General features: G+C 30.9%; 1 long non-coding RNA gene across 1 annotated transcript; it reads right to left on the minus strand.

The window, feature by feature from the left end:
• Positions 1–5,567: 5,567 nt before the first annotated feature.
• Positions 5,568–11,140, minus strand: LOC136225890 (uncharacterized). Its single transcript, XR_010687361.1, has 2 exons — positions 6,227–11,140; positions 5,568–6,112 (listed from the first exon to the last, which is right to left on the minus strand). It is a non-coding gene; the product is annotated as an uncharacterized lncRNA (long non-coding RNA).
• Between the last annotated feature and the right edge of the window lie 947 nt (positions 11,141–12,087).

The raw sequence follows: 12,087 nt of genomic DNA on the forward strand, positions 1-12,087 counted from the left end.
TCTCAATTTCAGTGGTTTCAAGTCTGATTGAGATGTCTCTTATGTGATAAAGGATGAATGGCTATGTTTTTTTTTTTTAAACACGCATTGTTCAAAAATGACTTATAATATGAAATTGAAAAATCTTACATAAGAAAGTTTTCAAATTTACCATTGTTTTGTGAAGTTTAAATATGTAGAGAACTAAGTCTAATACTTCCTCTAAATTTTAGATATATTTTTTTAGGGAGATCTTGATCTGAGATATGAATTCGTCAATTGCACTCCACAAATTCGAAGGTAACAAGCTAACAGCAATAGTAAATAGGAATAGGAACAACTGAAATAAACGGGCCCATATATAACATCAAATCTACAACTTAGCATGCGTTGGAGCGATGGAAGTCATGGAGGCTAATTAAAAAGCTAGAAGAAAGTAGAGTTCGGTAAGAAGTGATGTGTTTCCTTGGGAAAACAATTAGCTTATGTGAAAGAGCAGCAAAATGTCAAATATGCATACACATATAGAAGACTTGCTTTAGGATAAGGGTCCCTTTTTGTGCTCCTAATATGTAACTTAAGCAAATGTTATATAAATATATGACAATACTGCAAGTTTTTTTTTTTTACCTATATGATTATTTTAAATTTAAAATAACAATAAATCAGTTAAAATCAATTTAGTTTTGAAGTAAATTAAGGGATAAGGTATAAAAATAAGTCTATGGTTTTTGGGAAAGTATCAATTTAGCCTCCACGTACAAAATAACACTAATATAAGCTTAGCGTTTCAAAAAATGTACCAATTTAGATCTCAATAACAGAACGTGATACGTCATTTATATTACTTCGTCCAGTTCTGTCAATTATATGTAGAAAGAGAAATCAGAACTTAATGGAGTAATATGAATGATGTATCACGTTTCGTTATCGAGACCTAAAGTGGTATGAAGGTTAAGCCTATATTAGTACTATTTTGTATATGGTGCCTAAATTAATACTTTTCCAAAAACCACATGTCTATTTTACCTTATGTCTAAAATTAATATACATCTAAAAATTTCAAAAAAAAAAAAAAAAGTGAATTATAGTTTGTTCCGCTTTCAACAGTTTGTGCTTGCCCATAATCGCTTTTTTAAAATATGTTTTTTTTTATGTTAATCAACTTTGAACTGTTTTTAACATAATTCTTTTTCATATATTAATTTTGAATGTGCAAATCAAATCAGTAAATAAAAACTTATGTAGTGATCTTTAAATTTTTTAATACTAATTTTTTCATTTATCTCTTCAAATTTTTTTATTAATCAATTTCTATATAATTTATAAATAAAAATATATGTGCAATGCACGGATCTAATACTAGTGAACTACTAAATTGAATAAATAAGATAACCATTAGATTTAGTTCGTGCTTTTAGGTGGTTGTGACTAGAATTGTCTATATGGCAAAAAAAAGTCACAACCACCACTAATGATGCTCTAAGAATGCGTCTCACTCTCTTCATTAGGTCAAGTTAAAAATATAAATTTAGTCTCACCTACTCTACTAGAAAGTGATATACACATTCTCGATTACCATTTCACATTTTTCAATAGAAGATTGAAATGAAGAAAAATAAACTAATAATAAGGTCATCTCCAACCATCTACTTTATTTTACTTATTCTAACCTCATTTTTCACTACTCTATCTTTAAATATATAGGTGCTACAATAATACTTCTCCAACCATCTACTCTATTTATAACACACAAAAAAACATATTTCCTTTAACAAATAATATTTTATTATTATTATATTAATTTTTCGAATAATAATATTTTTTAATATCAATAATATAAAGTAAATAAAGTAAAATTCATCCATAATATTAAAAATATATAAAAAAATTTAAATAATACTACAATTAAAAAAAATAACATTAAACTAAAATATTATATATTTCATAAAATATATTAAACCTAAATATTAAGATAAATAAATAAATAATATAAACTTAATATTAAGTTTTTTAAACAATAAATAAATAAGATGCCACAAGGTTTTTCAGTTTCATTGGAGCTAGAAAAACTAAGGACACTTTAAATGTAGAGTGCCTTAGAGATGACCTAATGGACCTAATTGCTAATTTGTATGTATTGAGGGGTAATTGATTTCAAACCTATAGTTTAGGGGTCCAAGTCCAATTGGGCTATGCCTAATTTTAATATTCTTAATTTTTTCTAATTTAAAATTTACAATATACAGTCTTTTTTTTGTTATTAGTTTGCCACTCACATAACGTGAGTCACATTGTTTTTAGTAAACTATACAAATGGTATTTGAACTTTACACCAATTCATATTTTGATATCTAGTTTTCATTTTGTCCTAAAAATACATTTTAAGTAAGAATGATTAGACAATTTAATACGCGAATGATCTCATTCATATATAAGCAGCAAGGATATACCCAAGAGGTCGCATCCCATAGTAGTAGATGGACAACTACTAGAGATGGTAGGACACCGACATATAGTGACAAGTCCAAAGGTGACAGGTCACTCCCCCTATAGTGTTTCTTATACCAAGTTGAGGTCTACGGACAACTTCCATTACAATGTTTCAATATTATACTATAGTCACTCTCTCCCCATTACATAGTATGACTACAAGGATAGTCCCCCCTTACACTTTTCCCCACTCAGAGGTTTGGTGTCCCCTTCGAACGAATCTTGATGAAGTCTTCAATCTTGTGCTGATAAGGTTGGAGGTTGCTGACTTTCTCCCAACTGGTTTCATCTTCTCTTTAAGCTCTCCATTTGGCAAGTTACTATTTGTATGAGCAATGTGATGTTGATGTTGTGCGTTCTGCAGGGATATCTTCAACTTCCCTGCTGGTGGGTGCTTTCTTTGTGATTAGAGGTCTTGTAGAGTTGTTGCACTGATCATTTAGGGAGTGTTTGGTTAAGGGAAAATAGGGTATGGAATGGAAATGGGAATGAATAATTCTCTTTCTTAATGTTTGAATAATGAATATATAATAGGTAATGGGATTCACATTACCCACTACATTGGAATCAACCATTCCTCCCCTTATTCTAAGGAATCAAATTGATTCCACCCTTTCTCTTATTCTTTTTCTCTCCCACGATTTTTTTTCTGATTTTTTCTATACCTTTTTTGTTTTTTCTATTAAAATTGGATTTTCAATTACCAAACTCAATTTTCCACCAAATAAAACATATGAATTTAATAGTAGATAACCATAATTGAACATATAAAATATAATATATAACTACATAATAACTTTAAAATCATTTAAAATCTTTGATATTTATATTATAGTTATTATATTCATATAATTATTAAAACTTATTATAATAATTATTATTAATTTATTATTAATTCGTCTATCGACTCCGATTCCAAACATTTAGAGAAACAAACAGATTCAAATGGATTCTGATTCCGATTCCATATTAAACCAAACATAATAAATAAATTGTGTTTCCGATTACGATTCCATTACATTCCGATTCCGTTTTCGATTCCGATTCCGTAGTTTTAGCCAAACGCCCCCTTACTGCTTCAAGTTGCTGACATGGAAAAATGATGGATTGACATCCACTGTGGCAGCTCTAGTTTATAAGCTACGGGTCCCACTTTTTCCAGAATTGGAAGTTGTCCCTCATACTTCCTCGCCAGTCTTTTATCTTTGTTGCATAGACAACGAAGTTGTTCGGGTAGCAGCCTCACCATAGCTAAGTCTCCCGCTTGGAAGTGTTGGGGACGACAGCTCAAATCTGCCCATTTTTTCATCCTCATTGACGCATTCTCTAAAATGCGCTTTAGCAATCTCCTCATTCTAAGTAGAATTGAGCCACATCCAATAATGAAGACCAGTTCTATTGACTGGCATTGATAAAGTGGTGGAAGTACTATTCCAATTTGCTATTAAATCGCTCTATTTGTCCACCAGTCTGAGGATGATAACTAGTGGACATATTGAGACTCGACCCTAAGATTCGGAATAGTTCACACCAGAAACTTTCCACAACTCGGCCATCCCTATCCCTAACAATACTCATTGCGATCCCCCAACATTTGACCACATTCTTGAAGAAAGATTGAGTTGTTGTTTCTACAGTCGAGTACTTTGCCATTGGAATGAAAGTCCAATAATTGAAAAATCTATCAACCACCACCAAGATGGAGTCAAACACACCCACCCTATAGAGACTTGTAATAAATTCGATGGAGACGTTTTCCCATGGCCGACTTAGTATTGGTAAAGGTTGCAACAATCCTGTAGGTTTCTTCCTTTCGACCTTATCTTGCTGGCAGATCAGGCAGGTTGTTATGTAGGTTTACCAGAAAAGAGAGTCATTTCTAGGCGAAATAAGCTCCAAGCTGCGGGAAAAGGGCTCCTTCTCTCACATCCTCCTCCATTATTGGTCAATAATAATAAATTTTACCAATTACCTAAATTTGACACGTTTTTTTATCTAGCCAAATTATAGGACACGTCATTCTTCATGTATAGGTTGTTTGATTTAATTTAATATTTTTTTTAACCATTGTTTTAAACAATTGCTTCATTATTCAACAAATAAAATAAACTTGTTTAACTTGGAAATCATGATAAAAAAAAATTGGTGAATAAGAGAAGGCTAAACGCTTGATGAGAAAAACGAGAAGAGAATTACAAGCTTACGAATGATTCAACTATAAGTTGACATAATCCTCTGAAGCCCTACATAAGGCGCACTAAACTCATGGTGACTGAGAGAAAATGAACATGTGTGGATTATTCTATGTATTATCGAAGAATACATAGATGAATATGAGACTTGGAAGAAAGGAAGTCCACGTTAGGTTACATTTTCTTGCTAGGAAATGGGGCTATATTATGGAGTAGAAAAAAAATAGACGTGTGTAACATTGTCCACTATGGAAATAGAGTATGTTCCATACTCGTCTGCAGCACATGAGGCAGTATGACTCAATAAATTTATTAATCTTTTGAATCTTACTACATTTAATAGTCACACAGTGATAAACAATTATAGTAAATTTGCTATTGTATTTGGAAAAGATCAAAGTTCCATGGTAAGACAAAGCATATTTTATGTACTTATAAACATAATCTTATTTTATGTACTTATAAGAACATGATCATTTAATAAAAGTATTTTAGAATTATAAAATACACGAGTGTGTGTCACAGGGTTAACTCGTTGTAACCGTGTGACGCTTACTTTTTCCTCTAAAAGTAAGCCAGATATCTAATAGCCAAATATATGGGTTAGAAACGGGTCATAGTCAAGCTAACAATATTTTTCACATGGACCTTCATGACCACGTGAATTTAGTCATTCACCGTTAAATGTAGGGTGATTAAATCTAATCCTTAGGATACTTTGAATCTCCACTTTAGGATTTTAATCAACTTACATCTAACGGTGAATGACCAAATTCACTGTGATTATTAGGATCCATGTGAACACTACTTGTCAAGCTAAATAGAGGCAAACATTCACATTCATAGCATAAAAACAATCCACAACAATCATACATAAAGGCAAGCAACACAAAACGAGGCACATATATGAACAATGTACTGATGATTTTATTAATGTAAATGCGTCAATTATACATTCAAAATGCCTCATCAGTAGTAGAGAGGCCACTACTACAGACTAGTCATTCCTTCCTATAGTGTTTCTTACACCAACTCGAGACTCATTGGCAGTAGAAGTTACAATATTCCATGCACCCCTATTACAATCTCCCCCACTTTCACCCCTATTACATATAAACAATCTCCCCATTACATAAGCTAGAATTACATCAATTTCCCCATATTCACTCTCCCCCTAACACTCTCCCCCACTCAGAGGTTCGATGTCCCCGTCAAATTAGCCTTGATAAAGTCTTCGATCGACTGCTTGAAGGGTTAGAGGTCTGATTCCTTCTGCGGGCTGATTTCTTCATCTCCTTGTGCTCTCCAGTTGACAAGGTACTCATTGTAAAAATATCGACCTGTTGATACCGTCATCTCTGCCAAAATCTCATCCACGTCTCAACTTGCTAGTGCTTTCTTGATAATTGATGGTCCGATTGCCCTGTTCCGACGATCATCTTCTCTATCTAGATGGTAAAGCATCAAGTTACTTATATGGAAGACTTGGTGGACTGACATCCAATTGGGTAAGTCTAATTTGTATCGTATTGGACCTATTTTCTTAATGAATAGAATAGTACCTCCATACTTCCTCACCAATCAAACTCCCGCCTAACACCTTACGTGAAAATGATGTAATTAAATTCATTTAAAACGCAAAAAGGAGAAATATATATATATATATATATAAAAGGAGAAATATATATATATATATATATATATAAGAGAACTATATGATATTAAGATATTATGTCTGTATTATGACATATAAGTAATTTTTGTACGGTATATATTGAAATTGGATGTTTTAGGAGTTTTAAACTAAAACTTCCGTATGTTCGAGTGTGAGACTCACACCATATGTGCTTTTCGACTACAAGATGAATAATCATTATATATAATGCATCTCAACTTTTTCTAATGTTAGACTCACGTAATGAAACTACAATTTCTTGATTATTTTTATGCTCGAGACTCTTTAACTTGTTTTAGGAGTATGGATGGATTTAACTTATCTCCAACATGTATATAACACTAGTGCTCTCGAATATATATCGATCACTCAAACAATTTACAAGTATGAACAAGATAATATATTACACTTTATTACATGAGTGACAGATGTTAATAATATTCAGGTATAAATCAAATATAAAATTCATCTATGAATAAAAATTGGTCATAACCATTAGAATAGAAGGAGACTAAGATTTATCCTAATCACTCTTTATAAATAGACAACTTCTTATTCATTTTAACTTAATCACTCTAGCAAGTTAAGAGAACAAAAAAATTGCGTCCCTCTCTCCCTCTATCACGCGCACCACCCCCTCTATCACTCTCACGTGCAATCGATCTTAGTTTATGAATCTACTATTTCTTATTCCGATTAATATCAACATAGTTAAAGTGTGAACCAGTAATACAAATGTCAAGTTAATATATTCTTCCACTGTTAATCATATAGAATGGTATCTTCGCTCCAAGAAATAATCAAATAACTCGATTTATATAAAAAAAAAACCTATTTATACTAAATTTTATGTATTATGAATAGACATTTATAAAATAGTTTTCTTATTTTATAACTGCAGCATATATAATATATTTATAATATAATAGAAGGCAGTGATAAGTAAAATTGGAACGGCGAATAACAATCCATAAAATTTAACAATTCAAAAAGTCATCACCCTATTGACAATCTTCTAATCAAGTCGGATCTTTAAATTACCTTTCGAAATGCATATAACATTTGATATGATCAATAACAGAAAAATGGATAACCTCAATTTTTATATTATCGATCACACTTCGACTACGAAGAGATTAATCAAGAAAAAAAACAATAGATCCATAATTAAGAGCAATTGCACGTGAAAGAGAAAAATAGAGGGCATCGAGCATGATAGAGGCTGAGAAAGAGGCAACATTTCTACTCTTCTAACTTAATTGAATGATTAGATTAAAGTGAACAACGAACTATCCATTTACAAGGAGTGGCGACAGCAAATCTTAGTCAACCTCATTCACTCAAAAATGTACAATAAACATTCACTCAGAGACACTAATATTATATACTCAATTGGAGATATATACTTCCTCGATGAGCATATTTGAAAGGCACTTATATATATTTGTTGAAAATACATAGCTTTTTAATTTAAAGCTGTATTATGACAAACTGTAAGTATAATCCATTTCTTATTCTTGAATCCATATTTATATATATAGTTTGATGTCATGTACAATTTTTCAGTCCCAACTTAAAACCAGTTCAGTAAATTAATATTCAAAAAATAAATATCGCTACAAATTAATAAAATTTTATATTCCAAACATTATTAATTTATAGAGATTTTACTATACACAAAAATGCATAGGAAACACTCATATGTATATTTGTTTTTATAAATTTTAAATCCGACAAACTTTAATTATGTAATATTTCCAAATACAAATTTCATATCTAAAAATCAGTCCTAATTTTCGATATTTGTTTTGTGATTTCAAAAATTGATCTAGATATCAATTTAATTTTGGATAAGGTAACAAAATAGACCAATAGTTTTTGGGATAGTATCATTGTAGGCTGTATGTATAAAACAACAACAATAAAAGCTTAACATTTAAATAAAGTATCAATTTCGTCTTCGATAACAGATTGGACACATAATTCCTATTGCTTAGTGTTAATTTCTAATTTCTCGCTCCACATACAATTGACAAAACTTAACAGAATACTATCAATTGCATGTCGCATTCTGTTATCAAGATCTTGGTGACATTTTTTAAATATAAACCTATTGAGTGTTATTTTGTACATACAAACTAGATTAATACTTCCCAGAATTTTTGTAACATATTCCATTTAATTTTCATCACTTTTCAAATAGATGTGTTTATACTAATGACATAAGATTCAACCAAAATAAATAAATGAAAGAAGATTAACATAAATTGGTTACCTAGATAAAAAAATAAAAAATGCATTAAACATTTCTCATCCTTTTTTGGAAAGAGAGATGAAAAACCTATGGTAAAAATTTTTTAACCTATGGTAATTAATTTGGGTGCTCATGAAAGAATTAGGAAAAATAAATTGTAAATACTAAGATTGGTTTAATTGGTTGAAATTGTAATATCAAATTAAAATATGTAGAACCGACTAACCGGAAAATTATAAAAAAGAAAATTGTAAATAAAGAAAATGGTCAATTTTCAACATAGTTTTTCTTTCGTAGTTGAAGTCAAAGGAGTTTTTATAAGTTCAATTTGTGCTAAAAATTTAAAAAACTGCAGATTTCATGCAGACCTCATACTTTGTTATATAGAAAATAGAGTTTGTTTGACTGCAACGACTAGTATATTCACATCCTTTTGACTACAATATTCACATCAAAGCATTTTTAGAGCATCCGCAACCAAAAACAGTACAGAAAAAACTAAGGCCAGAAATAATAGAGAAACTGAGGCTCAGATCCAGATCCGAATATGGTATAATTGTAAGGGAAATTTACACAGAAATTCATGTTTGAAAATTTAATTTTATAATCAATTATGATATTCATGCAGAAAGCACAGTATAATAAAGATCAGGCAAGGGAAAATTATTTACCACCATAGCAGCTGCGACCGGTTGCCACTGGAAAGGTCAAAAATGCCCTTCTCATTTTCTCAGGCCATCCAGGTAATCTCGCCGCCGATGAAAATGGTATTATTCTCCATTTCCTGACCGGATAAGTACGGATCGGTATCATCATAGCCTATTGATTATGTGTGTGTATATATATATGCATTGTGGAAAAGAAAAGAACAGAAAAAAGAAAGATGTCGAGAAATATACTAAACACCGAGCGATAGCATTTAGATCGGTGAAATCATCAGCTCATTCATCCAGGCAACTTAGCACAGAGTGGCTATGCCAAACCTTAGTCATTTTCCCTCATAATGGATCTGACTAATCCCATTCGCGGGCAAATTTTATATGCGACTCATACTTAATATTTGCAACATCTCACACTTACACATAATGGAACGTAATCCAAGCTATTTCTCAATCTCATTCACACCCACAAATAATTCGTAAGATCAATATTCACTTAAAGACACTAATATTATATAATCATTAGAGATATATATATAGCATAGATGAGCATCTTTTAAAGGCAATTATATATACTCGAACATGTATTATGACAAACTAATAACGTATAATGGAATAAATCTCATAACCATATATAACACTTTTATCTCATGTACAATTTTTTATTTTCACAAATAAACATAAATGCAGACAGTAATAAATAAAAACACTTAAATACAATCAAATGGATATTTGTTTTTGTATTTGTAAACTTTGAATCCGATATTAATTATGTAATATTTCCATATGCAAAAAACAATCCTATTATAAATCAATTTAATCTTCAATATTTGTGTTGTGATTCGAAAATTTGATCTATGTTTCATCACTTTTCATGTAGAGGTGTGTTTATACTAATGACACAAGATTCTACCAAAAAAAAAAAATAATAACAAAAAATAGTTACCTTGAAAGGAAAAAAATGAACAAAAAAAAAATAGTAATTAAAGAAAACGGTCAATTTTCAACATAATTTCTCTTTAAGTCGAAGGAGGTTATAAGTTCAATTTGTACTAAAAATTTAAAAAACTTCAAATTTAATGTAGACTTTAAAATTGATAAAATAAGGTTAGAAATTAATTTTTTATTTTAATTGCTTTTTAATACATTGTTATATAGAAAATAGAGTTTGTTTGGCTGCAACCAATAGTATATTCTAGGATAACAATTCAACTTCACTGATCTTTTTCTTGTTACAGCTTTCGCCAGACAATCACCGCTGGCGAAATTTTCCGGCAAAAATATATTCAGATCAAAAATTCCGTCAAGAGTATCAAATCCTTTTGACTACAATATTCACATCAAAGCATTTTTAGAGCATCCGGAACAAAAAAACAGTACAGAAAAAATAGAGAAATAATAGAGAAAGTGAGGCTCAGATCCGATCCAATATGATTTAGTTGTAATTTTGTAATTAATTATGATATTCATGTAAAAAACCCACAATAATGAAGATCAGGGAAGGAAAAATATATACCACCATAGCAGCTGCAACCGGTTGCCGAGAGAAAAGACAAAAATGCCCTTCTCATTTTCTCAGGCCATCCAGGTTATCTCGCCGCCGATGAAATGGTATTATTCTCCATTTCCTGACCGGACGCTCCCGGATAAGTACGGATCGGTATCATCATAGCCTATTGATTATGTATATATATATGTGTGTACTGTGGAAAAGAAAAGAAGAGAAAAAAAGAGAGATATCATCGGAGAAATAATACTAAACGCCGAGCGATAGCATTTAGATCGGAGAAATCATCGGCTCAGCCAGGCAACGCAGCAGAGAGCGGCGCCGCGGTTGAACCTCAATAATTTTGGGGGAACGTCAAAAAACCCTAGAAACTCTCTGCTAGGTTTTATAGTAGTTTAATTTCGTTACTTTTCCCTTTTCGCCCTTTCGTCTAGCGCTTATAATTTTGGGATCTAGTTCCACCGTTAAGGGTTTTGTAGTCAATTAGATAGCAAAGTAAATAAAAAAAATTGACAAAATAGTAAAATTAGTAAACAGTGAGTTTTTTTATATATACACAATCACCGGCCGAAGTAAAAAAAAAATATATATATATTTCTTACATTTAATTTATTTTGAATGATAAAGTATTTAAGTATTATACACTTACTATTCAAAACCAAGGCGGTCCGGCCAACGAGGGTTGGTCCGAGTGGTAAGACGTTGAATCTCTTCTTGACAGGTTTGAGGTTCGATTCCCCACTCCGTCAAGATTTAGCCCTCATTGATAGGTGATCTGTAAATTCATGTTTGGGTTCCGTTTAGACCGTTTCGATGCTGTCTAAGATGGTGTTTGTTAGGAGGTGAGCAAAATAATCAATAACCGAACTGAAATTTTAGTTTGGTTCGGTTATTTTAACATCCTGGTTCAGTTTAGTTTTATTTTTGGTTTAGTTTGGTAATCGATTATCAGTTCGGTTACTGAAAAAAATATATTGGTATAACCGAACCGAACTTATTATATAAATATAAAAAATATAATCTTATTTTTATATATATGAATAACTTATAAAATATAAAATCCAACCACTAAAAAATATACTTTTATCTTTATATATATAAATTTTGATTCACTAGTCTTTAATTTCTTCAATTATAACTTTTATACAACAGTATTATTTGAAAACCAATTAAACAAAAATATACACAAATTAAAAATTATGAGTTTCCGGTTATTCGGTCAGTAACCGAACTGAACCGAAAATTTCTAGTTAAATAAAATTCAACTACAAATCTTATTCGGTTCGATTATGAAAATCACACAAATTTCGGTCTGGTTCGGTTAGTAT

The sequence above is a fragment of the Euphorbia lathyris genome, chromosome 4 (genome assembly GCF_963576675.1).
Source record: "Euphorbia lathyris chromosome 4, ddEupLath1.1, whole genome shotgun sequence".
Taxonomy (NCBI): Eukaryota; Viridiplantae; Streptophyta; class Magnoliopsida; order Malpighiales; family Euphorbiaceae; genus Euphorbia; species Euphorbia lathyris.